The sequence below is a fragment of the Antechinus flavipes genome, chromosome 2 (genome assembly GCF_016432865.1).
Source record: "Antechinus flavipes isolate AdamAnt ecotype Samford, QLD, Australia chromosome 2, AdamAnt_v2, whole genome shotgun sequence".
Classification (NCBI taxonomy): Eukaryota; Metazoa; Chordata; class Mammalia; order Dasyuromorphia; family Dasyuridae; genus Antechinus; species Antechinus flavipes.
The window spans coordinates 575056597-575070021 of record NC_067399.1 but is presented as its reverse complement, the minus strand read 5'-3'; positions in this window follow the sequence as shown (position 1 = coordinate 575070021).

Here is a 13425-nt window from a genome sequence, read left to right as displayed (position 1 = left end):
TTGGACAAATCACTTAATCCTTTTTGCCTCAGTTTCCTTATGTGTAAAATGATCTGGAGAAGGAAATGACAAACCACCCCAGTATTTTTGCCAAGAAAACTCCAAAAAGGGTCATGAAGAATGAGACAAGACTTAAATGATTGAACAATAATAACAGAGAAGTAAGTAATGTAGTTACTCATAGATGAATGTTATTTTAACTAATTGTTTTAAAAGAATGCATTTATTTTTTTATTTTTTTTAGGTGGTGCAGTGTTTATTTTTTTTTATTTTTTATTAAAAGAATGCATTTATAAAATGTTTACACTTGTAGATTTGGTTCCTTAGGGAAAAGAACATCCCAGTTATTGCTTAACCATTCTTACATGATCAATAAGATTCAGATTTTCATTTTCCTTTCCACTAGTCCCATGTCTTCTATTTTTAGTGAAAGACTCCCTGTGTAAATCAGCCTTGCCATTAAATAGTTAGAGCATAGCCAAACTATCCTCAGAGCTGGTGAAATAGTTAAACTTGGCCAAGTAAACACAGCTTTAAGGGAACCTCTCTCGTATAAAGGTAGCCGAACTCCCCCCTTCTGCATCTTATTCTCCAAAGCCACTCTAGCCCCTGGCCAAATATTGAGCTTGGCACCCTTTCAAGAGTGCTTTCTTGTGTTTTCACAAACACTTAGGACTTAGACAAAGTCCCCAGTTTTTAAAGGGTAGCACTGTATGCACATGGAAATATTTTCCCTACCTATGTCTGACCTCAATTTCTTCGACTATGTAATGAATGAAACCTGGGGTGGAGGGTTAGGGAGAGAATGTGACACTTTAACAAAACCACTCTAATTTTCCTTCCTCTCCCCGCCACCCCCAACCTCCTTTCTTTCACATTTAATGAAAGTGGCTGTGAAACAGGCTGATGAAGTCAACTGTTTGGGTTCACTGTATGGCAAGGAAAAAACCGTTTTTGCTTTACAAATAGGGCACTACATAAATGAAGCAAAGAAGGGAAAGAACTAAGCATTTATATAGTGCTCATTATGTACCAGACCCTATGCACTGATATCACCTCATCTGGTCCTCATAACAACCAGGTGAAGTGGGTACTATTATTATCCCCATTTACTGAGGCAAACAGGGATTGAGTAACTTGCTTAAGCTAAACAGCAAATAAGTGTCTGGGACTGGATTTGAACTAAGTTTTTCCTAACTCCAGATTCAGAGATCTTTTTACTGTATCACCAACTGCTTCTATGATTGGATTGGTTGACCAAAAATTTAGTCTCAATCCTTTCTAAGTAAAATATGGCAGTGCAGGTGCTATCAAATTTGTTTAGTTTCTAGATCCCTTTAAACTCTTAAAATGATTGGGAATTTTTTCTAAGTAGTTTTTATTTATGTGGACTATATCTAATAATATGGACTCTAAGAAAGTTTTGGTTTTTCTAGTAGTAGTATACGGCTGTGAGAGTTGGACTAGAGGGACACTTGAAAGCTACAGAATGAATGCTTTGTTTTGAGGTGCTGGAGAAGACTTCTGAGACTCCCTTGAATAGCAAGGAGATCAAATCAATTAATACTTAAAGAGATTATTTCTTTAATTGGATTATTTGACCTCATTGGAAGTCAAATGCTGAAGTTGAAGCTTAAATTCCTTGGCCACATAATGAGAAAACAGGATTCATTGGAAAAGATTCTGGTTTGGGAAAGATTGAAGGTAAAAGGAAAAGGTAATGGCAGGGGGTTAGATGAATAGATAGTGTCAAGGAAACAAGGCACATGAACTTGGACAGACTTCAAGAGATAATGGAGGATAGAAGGACTTAGCATGCTATGGTCTGTGAGATTACAAAAAATTGGATGTGACTGAATGACTGCACAACAACATATTAAAAGATATATATCATATTAGAAATTAAAATTTCTTAGTATTATTGATCCTGTGGGCCCTCTGAAAGCATCTCAGGGATCCCCAGGGGTTCTTAGGCCACCCTTTGGAAAGCACTAGTATAATGGGTATTATTGATAACATTATTAGTCTTCTAACTAATTGGATTGGGGCTGGAGAAGATCCCAGAATGGGAGAAAGAATGATTTCTCAGAGAAATAGTGTGTGTTGAGCTATTTCTTAATCATCATAACCTAACTGGTATTGTGATGTTTCATAGGCAAAGGAAAATGCAATAAGGAATTCATGTTTCCTCCTGTCTACATTTAATTTGATTTTATATTATTTTTTAATGGGAAAGAGTAACTTGAATATTACTAGCTTCAGAATTCTTTTAGCATTATTAAAGTGAAACTTCCATAAATGCAGAGGAACTGGATTTAAATTCAGTCTTTTGCACATGTGATTGTAGGCAAATCACTTCCTTGTCTGTAAAATCATGGTGTGTGCTCTCTGGTCTCTAAATTCCTTCCTAGTTGGAAATCTATTATCCTATGACTTGACCTTGTATATATTTTTTGACATTAGGCAAGTCCTACAACTATTTTATTCCTCAATGTCCTCATTGAGATAAGGAAAGAAGTTGGACTAAATGATTTTCAATATGTTTGGTCTATAAATAAAAAGTGTTTATTGTAATTTTCATCTTGTGGAATGTTAGAAGTATACTGAAGGCCCTTCAATAAATTTATTATTATTGAATCATTAAAGTTGTGTCCAATATTCCATGGCTTCATTTAGGATTTTCTTGGCAAAGATACTGGAGTAGCTTGCCATTTCCTTCTCCAGCTCATTTTTCAGGTAAGGAAACTGAGGTAAATGAGGTTCCCACGGGTCACACATCTAGTAAGTATTTAAGGCTAATTCTGAAAGCTTCTATAAGACTTATCTGTCATTACACAGTTAATATATGACAAAGGTATTTCCTAACTCCAAGTCTGGTCCTATATACACTATATCCTGAATTTTAATTGTTGCTTTTTTGAGAGGGGATTAATCTATAATACTCTTTGTTAAATTTAAGTATTTCACTGAACATACTTTGTGTTCATTGGTGTAGAGCAGAAAGTTCTAGGTACTGGCCCAGGATCCTGTGAACCCTGAAAGGGCACCATTTTCTTTTCCACCCTATCCATCCTTTATGAATCATTTCATTTCTCTGTGTGTCAGGTAAGGGATTGAGTTGGGGTTAGTCACTCTTCCAACTCTAGGTATGGATCTTCATTTGATTGCTCCTTTTCTCTCTTTTGTTTGGTGAAACCACAGAGCCACTGACACATTTTTTCCTGTCTATGTAGATTGTTTGAACTTAGAACTTACATTGTAGAGCTAGATTTAGGGTTGGATTATTCTGTTTTGGAGAATGTGTAAATTTTAATTTTTCCTCTCTTTCCCCAGTCCTTCCCACGTGTAAAATGCTGATGTGAACCTTACTGAGTCAAAGTAAAGATTTTAGAATGACCTTATACAAGCATTGTAATCAGTTGTAAATCTGCTTTCCTAACCCACATAGACCTATGAGATGGAATGAAATGAATCTCCAAGGAATCCTTTTTTTGGAACAAAGAAAAACACTTGAAAAAAACCAACTGATCCCAAAAAGCTGCATCTGATATCTGACAGGTTATATTTTCAGATAGTCATGGTTATCCACAGCTCCAAGGAAAGAAAAGTAGTGCATTTCTTTCTTTCTTTCTTTTTTTTTTTTGGGGGGGGGGAGAGCTAAGAATGATCATTGCAATTATAGTGTTTAGATTAATTTTAGTGTTTTTTTGGTATAGCACATTTAATTAGAGTATGTACCAAGGGAATTGTATTTTTTAATTTGAAATTTTGTTTTGAATACTTAATAATAAAGGATATTACTTTTATTCAAATGAAGAAATTGAAACTTAACTAAAGTTTTCTTAAACTAGCATTTAAACATTACAAATGCAAACTTAAAAAAATGAGACACAAAATACTATTTTTTTCTTTTTTTAATGAAATAGGGTGTGCCTAGAATACTCCCCATGTATTTTTGGACTATTATAGCCATTGTGATGATTTTTTTTTCTGTGTCTTCTTACATCACTTTGCCTTAGTTCATACCAGTCTCCCCATGTTTTTTGGCAATAACATTTTACTTCAGTTAATATGCTACAGTTTGTTCAGTCAATTAACTGATTGATAGTCCACCACTTTGTTTCTAGGGTATTTTTGTTAAATTTTTTTTTTTTTTCTGCTGAGATAGTTTTTTAAATCTCAGGGAATTCCTCATGTTGTATGCTTTCACAGGGTATGCTTTATTTCTTTGACATATACTTTATCTTACTATATTGAGCAATCAAGACATCTAGAACTATAGAATGTTGGATTTGGAAAGAATAGTAGAACTTCTGTAGCCCTAAAATACTAGGAAGTATTTTATACTTCCTAGCTGGGTAGCAATGGACAAAGCACTTGGTCACTGAAACAACATATGAAGATAATAATACTTATCCAATCCCCCTACTAAAATGGAAGCTCTCTGAGGGCAGACACCTTGTTTGTTTTTGCCTTTTTTTATATCTCAGGTACTTAGCACTGTTTTTGATGCTTAGTAAGCACTGGACTGACCTCAGAGCATTGTTGTGACTTAATAATGTTAAGAAGAGTTACTATTTTACAGATAAGCAAACTGAGGCCCAGGCAAGCAAAGTGACTAAAAGGATCACTCATCATGTTAGTGGAAGGAATAAAAGGACTAGAACCCAGATTTCCCAATTCCCACTCTACTATTCTTAGCTCTGCCAATAGGGATAAGTATTACAATTCTCATCTTACCTGTGGAAGAACCCTGATCACAGCGGGAGGGGTCTGTGATTTGTTGAAAGCTATACCACCACTCAGTGGAATTGCTAAGAACAGATATGGGGATTTAAAACTCCTGGTATTGCATCAGGACCTTTGGAGTTTATTCCCTGATTTAATTTTCTTTCCCCCCCACCCTACTGTCCCTTGTTCTTACTTTCTTCTCTTTTCAGTGTATCCAGTACTTTTAATTTGGTCACTGTTATCTACCTCTAAAAATAATTACAGAGTTTTTATATTCTCTCGGTAACCAATTTATAATTTATGTGGGCTGTCTGTTTAAACTCTCTTCGGGGAAATTATAGCTTCTTTTCATCTTGATTTATCCTTAACTGGTTAGAGAAATGTTCATATTGCTGTAATACAGAGCCAAAGTTTTTGGGCAGTTTCTTTTTACATATTAGAATTATAATGAATAGTTCATATGTGACATCATGGTCTTCCCTTTGCCAAAACACTATGGAAGCATATTAAAAACACAACATTAGCTCACAGGAAGGAAAACAAAAGAGGAGCTGGATAGTCCTGTACAATGATACAAATTTAAATCCAGGGCCTCCAAAGAGTAATTCCAGAAAGAGCTCTCTTCCCCTTGGTTGATTGCAAAGTAAACAGATCCTTAGCAAAGTAAGCCCACTTCTTTTGTGGGGGCCCCTGTGATGGGGAGACTGCCTGCATTTATGGTTAAAGAAAAGTATTTTAGGCCAGGTCACTGGAAAATAGAATTTTTTGATTTATTGTAGATTAATTTATTAATGATTTAGATTCATTATTTTTTATAAGGAGGGGAGAACTCCTTCTCTGAGCCAGTAAGACAACATAGACATATAATTGCCTCTCACTTTCTTCTAGGCCAGTGATTTATAATCTGAGAGCCATGAAATTGAAATTAAAAATATTCTGATATCTGTAATTCAGCATGATTGGTTTTCTTTATGATTCTATGCATTTTATTTTATACATTTTAAGATATTATTTTGAGAAGCAGTCTGTGAGCATCACTGGTCTGCTCAAGGAGTCTATCACATACACACACACACACACACACACACACACACACACACACAGAGAGAGAGAGAGAGAGAGAGAGAGAGAGTAAAGAACCACTGCCTCTGTTCTTTAAAATCCCAGAAAAACAAAGGAGAAGGAAAGGAAAAGAAAGAGAAGGAAGGACTGCTTCAGGACAAAGGAAGAACTGGCCTTTTTTATGCCAGATACTTTATGAAAAAATAGACTGATCTTTGAGAAACAAGGGGAAAAAAGAGAAGAACTTTAAATATACCTTTGATATGATTAGTCTGCTCCAAGAAAAGTGAAACAATGGTACAGCTTGTGCTGGGCAATGAAAAAAAGTAAAATAATTCAGTTAAAAAAGAAAAAAAAAACTTCAAATAGATTAAGAAGAGTTATAACTCCTTTATTCTCTCAAATCCTCCTAAACAGAAAGGATTGATCTAGTAAATGGTGAAGTGGTTACAGACTCTAGGTAAGAATACAGAATTTTGCCACAATGATAGGAAGCATCACATTATGAAAAAAGGAAAACAAGAATTTACACCAAATGGATTGTAATGGCCTTCTGTGAAAATCTCAATAGTAGGCATCCCTGAGATAATTTATAAACATTTTTCCAAGATAAAAGTTGCTCCTTAAAAATTGTACCAGGCAGCAAAGGATCTAAAGTGTAATGAAATAGAAACTGTATTCTTGGAAATTAGATCTTAAGGTAAAGTTGTAATGATAGAAGCCTTTGGTGTTGAAAAAGGAGAACTAAAGTCTAAGCGTTTTGTATTCCTCTCCTTTCAACAGAGCTCTGATGGTAAATGAATTGTTTGAGTTCTTTAAAAAGAAATATTGCTGAAGTGGAAAAGGGAAATTAATTATCCTAATGCTTTACATTATTACATACTTGTATAGTTACAAAATCAACAATAACCCTTTGAAGTAGGAAGAGGTGAGAAACAGAAAACATATCCAGGGTTGAAAATGCAGGTGATAGAAATGGAGAGATGAGCTAACATTTTTTAATTGGTATTTTAAAAAAAATTCCTGCTCTATTATTTCTGTTCTATATTCATTGTATTATTAAGTAGTCTGCCACACAAAAATGAATATTGAAAACTATCTTTATGTGTATTGGAAAAAATAGCTTGCAACAGAATTGTATTCCATCACTTTTGAAAACTACAATTTTTTTTTTTTTTAATATATATCCCTAACATTTAACATAGGGCCTGGCATATAGTAGGAATTGAGAAATTTTTTATTATATTATACAATTATTTTAGCTATTTCAAATTCATAGGCTAGTAATTTGTTTCTGATCCTTTTTTACTATGAAAAAGTGCTTCTATTTATATTTAGTCATATATGAGGGATTTATTTTCTCTCATTGACCTTCTTTGATTATATCTAGCAATGAGATTTCTGTGTCAAAGATTATGAGTATTTTAAACATATCACATAATTTCTCCTTTCTCCCTAGAATTGTTGGATCAATTTGCAACTTTCTTTGTGTGTCCATAACAGGATGGATACTTCATTTATTTATTTATTTGCTTGAAGACGAAATTAAGATTAAGTAATTTATGCAGGATCAAGCAGCTAGTAAGTGTTGGCTGTTAAGTGTCTGAGGCCACATTTGAACTCTGATCCTCCTGAATCCTGTGCTTTATCTACTGCATCATCTAGCTGCCCCCAATCCTACTACTCTTTCTGAATCCCTGTCCTACTTTTTTTTCCCTCTTCCATGATTCCCTCTGAAACCACCTATTCAGTCATTATCAAATGTCCCTTTATTTCTTCATTCTTTCCTCTTCTTTCTTTTATAAGAAATTGATTCTTTCAAGAAGATACTATATCTATGGATATATGATTGATGGATCTATGAATTGTCACAGCCAATCTGGAAAACAATTTAGAACTATGCCCATAAAAACTTACAATATTGTACATATCCTTTGTCCCACTGATACGATTACTAGGTCTAATCCCCAGAGAGATCAAACAAAGAGGGAAAGGTTGTATATGTATAAAAATATTCATAGAACTCCTTTTTGTAGTGGCATTTTTTGAAATACATGTTAGTTCCAATTTATGTATACACATTTATATAGTTATCTTGCTGCACAAGAAAAAACAAATCAAAAAGGAAGACAAAGAAAAACTGAGAAAGAAAACAAAATGCAAGCAAAATAACAACAGAGTGAGAATGCTATGTTGTGTTCCATACTCTGTTCCCATGGTTCTCTCTCTGGGTGTAAATGGTTCTCTTCATCACTGCACAAGTGGGATTGGTTTGAATCATCTCAGTGTTAAAGAGAACCATATCTGTCAGAAATGATCATCGCATAATCTTGTTGTTGCCATGTGTAATGATCTCCTAATTCTACTCATTTCACTTAGCATCAGTTCATATAAGTCTGTCCAGGCCTCTCTGAAATCATCTTGTTGGTCGTTTCTTACAGAACAATAATGTTTCATAACATTCATATACCACAATTTATTCAGCCATTCTCCAATTGATGGGCATCCACTCAGTTTCCAGTTTCTTGCCACTACAAAGAGGGCTGCCACAAACATTTTGGCACATGTGGGTCCCTTTCCCTTCTTTAGTATCTCTTTGAGATATAAGCCCAGTAGAAACACTGCTGGATCAAAGGGTATGCACAGTTGAATAACTTTTTGAGCATAGTTCCAAACTGCTCTCCAGAATAGTTGGATCCATTCCATCAACAATGTATCAGTGTCCCAGTTTTCCCACATCTCCTCCAACATTCATCATTATTTTTACCTGTCATCTTAGCTAATCTGACAGATATGTAGTGGTATCTCAGAATTGTCTTAATTTGCATTTCTCTGATCAATAGTGATTTGGAGAACCTTTTCATTTGGCTATAAATAGTATCAATTTCTTCATCTGAAAATTTTCATATCTTTTGACCATTTGTCAATTGGAGAATGACTTGTAATATTATAAATTTGAGTCAATTCTCTTTATATTTTAGAAATGAGGCCTTTATCAGAATGTTTAGATGTAAAAATTTTTTCCCAGTTTATTGCTTCCCTTCTAATCTGGTCTGTGTTAGTTTTGTTTGTACAAAAACATTTTAACTTTTTAAAAAATTTTATAATAACTTTTTATTGACAGAACCCATGTTAGGGTAATTTTTTTCAACATTATCCCTTGCACTCACTTCTGTTGCGATTTTTCCCCTCCCTCCCTCCACCTCCTCCCCTAGATGGCAAGCAGTCCTAAATATGTTAAATATGTTGCAGTATAGCCTAGATACAATATATATATATATATGCAGAACTGAACAGTTCTCGTGTTGCACAGGGAGAATTGGATTCAGAAGGTAAAAATAACCCGGGAAGAAAAACAAAAATACAAATAGTTTACATTCATTTCCCAGTGTTCTTTCTTTGGGTATAACTGTTTCTGTCCATAATTGATTAGGTCTCTTTGTCAAAGAAATCCATTTCCATCAGAATACATCTTCATACAGTATCGTTGTTGAAGTATATAATGATCTCCTGGTTCTGCTCATTTCACTCAGCATCAGTTCATGTAAGTCTCTCCAAGCCTCTCTGTATTCATCCTGCTGGTCATTTCTTACAGAATAATAATATTCCATAACATTCATATACCACAATTTACCCAGCCATTCTCCAATTGATGGGCATCCATTCAATTTCCAGTTTCTAGCCACGACAAACAGGGCTGCCACAAACATTTTGGCACATACAGGTCCCTTTCCCTTCTTTAGTATTTCTTTGGGATATAAGCCCAGAAGTAACACTGCTGGATCAAAGGATATTCACAGTTTGATAACTTTTTGGGTATAATTCCAGAGTGCTCTCCAGAATGGTTGGATTCGTTCACAACTCCACCAACAATGCATCAGGGTCCCAGTTTTCCCGCATCCCCTCCAACATTCATCATTATTTTTTCCTGTGATTTTAGCCAATCTGACAGGTGTGTAGTGGTATCTCAGAATTGTCTTAGTTTGCATTTCTCTGATCAATAGTGATTTGGAAAACTCTTTCATATGAGTGGTAATAGTTTCAATTTCATCACCTGAAAATTGTCTGTTTATATCCTTTGACTGTTTATCAATTGGAGAATGGCTTGATTTCTTATAAATTAGAGTCAGTTCTTTATATATTTTGGAAATGAGGCCTTTATCAGAACCTTTAACTTTTTCTAGTTCAGTAAAATAGTTTCTTGGGAGTTTGATTGGTATAGCATTAAATAAATAGATTTGTTTAGAGAATATTGTCATCTTTATTATATTCATTTGACCTACTCACAAGCACTTGATATTTTTCCAGTTGTTTAGATCTGGCTTTATTTAGGTGGATAGTGTTTTGTAGTTTTGCTTATATAATTCCTGACTTTCCCTTGGCAGATAAATTCCCACATATTTTATATTATCTAGTATTATTTTAAATGCAATTTCTCTTTGTATGTCTTGCTGTTGGATTTTCTTAGTGATGTATAAGAATTCTGATGATTTATGTGGGTTTATTTGGTATCCTGCAACTTTGCTAATGTTATGGATTATTTTTAATAGCTTTTTAGTTGATTTTCTGGGGTTCTCTAAGTATACCATCATATCATCTGCAAATAATGATAATTTGATTTCTTCATTACCTACTCTAATTCCTTTAATTTCTTTTTCTTCTCTTATTGCCAAGGCTAACATTTCTAATACACTAATGCATACCAATAGTGATAATGGGCAATCTTGTTCCACTCCTGATCTTTTGGGAATGGTTCTAGCTTATCCCTATTATATATGATGCTTGCTGATGGTTTTAAATAGATGCTACTGACTATTTTAAGGAAAAGTCCCTTTATTCCTATACTCTCTAGTGTTTTTAATAAGAATGCATGTTGGATTTTACCAAATGCATCTATTGAAATAATCATATGGTTTTTGTTAATTTGATTATTGATATAATCAATTATGCTAATAGTTTTCCTTATATTGAACCAGCCCTGCATTCCTGGTATAAATTCTACTTGGTCATGGTGTATTATTCTGGGGATGATTATCTGTAATCTCTTTGCTAATATTTTATGTAAGATTTTTGCATCAATATTCATTAGGGAGACTGGTCTATAACTTTCCTTTTGTTTTTATCCTACCTGATTTAAGGGTGAGTATCATGTCTGTATCATAAAAGGAATTTTGTAGGATTTCTTCATTTCCCATTGTAATTATGATTTGCTGTTTTACCTATTTATTCTTTAGGATGAGATTATTTAATTTCCAATTTATTTGTGTTCTATTTTCCCCTGGCCCTTTTTGAATGCAATTTTTATTGCATCATGATCTGAGAAAAATACATTTACTATTTCTGCTTTTCTGCATTTCATTTTGAGGTCTTTATGTCCTAATATATGGTCAATTTTTGTATAGGTTTCATGAATTGCTGGGAAGAAAGTGTACTCCTTTCTGTCTCAATTCAATTTTCTCTAAAGATCTATCATATAGAGTTTTTCTAGTATTCTATTTACCTCTTCAACTTCTTAATTATTTATTCTGTGGTTGATTTATCTACTTCTGAGAGAGCAAGATTGAAATCTCCCACTATTATACTTTGGTTGTCTATTTCTCCTTGAAACTCTCTTAACTTCTTCTTTAGGAATTTAGATGCTATACAACTTGGTGCATATATGTTTCACATTGATATTGCTTCAATATCTATGATACCATTTATCAAGATATAGTTTCCTTTTTACATCTTTATAATTAGATCAATTTTTGCTTTTGCTTGATCTGAGATAAGGATGGCTACCCCTGTTTTTTTTTTTTTTTTTAGCTTCACCTGAAGCATAATAGTATCTGCTCCAGCCTTTTACCTTTATTCTGTATGTTTTGCTCTGCTTTAAATGTGTTTCTTGTAAACAACATATTGTAGAATTCTGGCTTTTATTTCAGTCTGCTATCCACTTACGTTTTATGGGAAAGTTCATCCCATTCATATTTACAGTTAAAACTACTAATTCTGTATTTCCTGCTATCTTATTAACCCCCAATTATACTTTTCTCTTTCCTTTTCCCCTTTCTCTCCTCCCCAGTATTTTACTTATGAGCACTACTTGCCTTAAGCTCTTCTCCTCCTTTAGAGACCCTCCCCTTTTCTTATACCTTTCCCCTACTAAATCTCTTTTCCCTTATATTTAGCCCACCTGTTCCCTTTTCCCCTTTCTCCTCCTACTTTTATGTAAGATGAGAGATATTTATTAATGAAATCTAATATATCTAATATTCTTTCTTTGGGCCAAATCTGATGAGATTAAGATTCACACAATCTTTATCACCCTCCCTTCTTTCCCTCAATTATAATATATTTTGTTTGCCTCTACCTGAGATGTAATTTCCTTCATTTTACCTTCACTTTCCCCCCTTTTTTTCTGTTACAATCCCCTTTGAATCTCTAGTTTCTTTTTTATATTATAACAGTCAAATCAGATTATTCATGTACTCTCAATGTATACCCATCTTTTGACCTTTTTATGCTTCTCTTGAGTTCTATATTTGGAGGTCAAATTTTTTGTTTAGCTCTGGTCCTTTCATCAAAAATAAATGGAATTCACCAGTTTCATTGAATGTCCATCCCTGAAATAAAATGCTCAGTTTAGCAGAGTAATTTATTCTTGGTTGCATTCCAAGTTCCTTCACCTTTCAGAATATCAGATTCCAGGCCCTTTGATCCTTTAAAGTGGAAGCTACTAGGTCCCCAGTAATCCTTATTGTGGCTCCACTTTATTTGAATTGTTTCTTTCTGGCTGCTTATAATATTTTTTCCCTCAAATTTAGCCACAATATTCCTTCGGGTTTTACTTTTGGGGTCTCTTTCAGGAGGCATTTGGTGAATTCTTTCAATGGTCATTTTATCTTCTGGTTCTATGATATCTGGGCTGTTCTCTTTGATAATTTCCTGAAAGATTGTGTCTAGGCTCTTTTTTTCATCATGTATTTCAGGGAGTCCAATAATCCTTAGGTTGTCTTTTCTAGATCTATTCTCCAGGTTGGTTGTTTTCCCAGTTAGGTATTTTACATTTTTTTTTTTTTTGGTTTTGCTTGATTGATTCTAGGTGTCTCATCAATTCATTCATTTCCATTTGTTCAGTTCTGAATTTTAATGAATTATTTTCTTCATTTATTTATTTATTTTACTTCTTTTTTTATTTTTCCAATTGAATTTTTAAATGAGTTGTTTTGTTCTATGGAATTTTTTCCATTTCACAAATTCTGCTTTTTAAGAAGTTATTTTCTTTTTCTATTTCACAAATTCTGTTTTTTAAGGAGTTGCTTTCTTTTTCCATTTTATCAAATCTATCTTTCAATGAGTTATATGACTTTTCCAAACCCTCTTGCAAATTTTTTGTTTCCTTTTCCCATTTTTCTTCTACCTCTCTTTTAAGATACTTTTAAATTTCTTTTAGGAGAGCCTTGTGTGATGGGGACTATGCTATATCATCCTTTGGGGCCTCATCTGTAAATAGTCTGCCTTTAGTCTCCTCAGGGTTTGAAATCTGTTCTTTTCTTTCACCATAGAAACTTTCTGTTGTCAAAGTCCTCTTTACTTTTTTACTCATTTTTTAGAAAAAGTTAAAATCTGCCTTTAGGGCAGGGAGGTTTT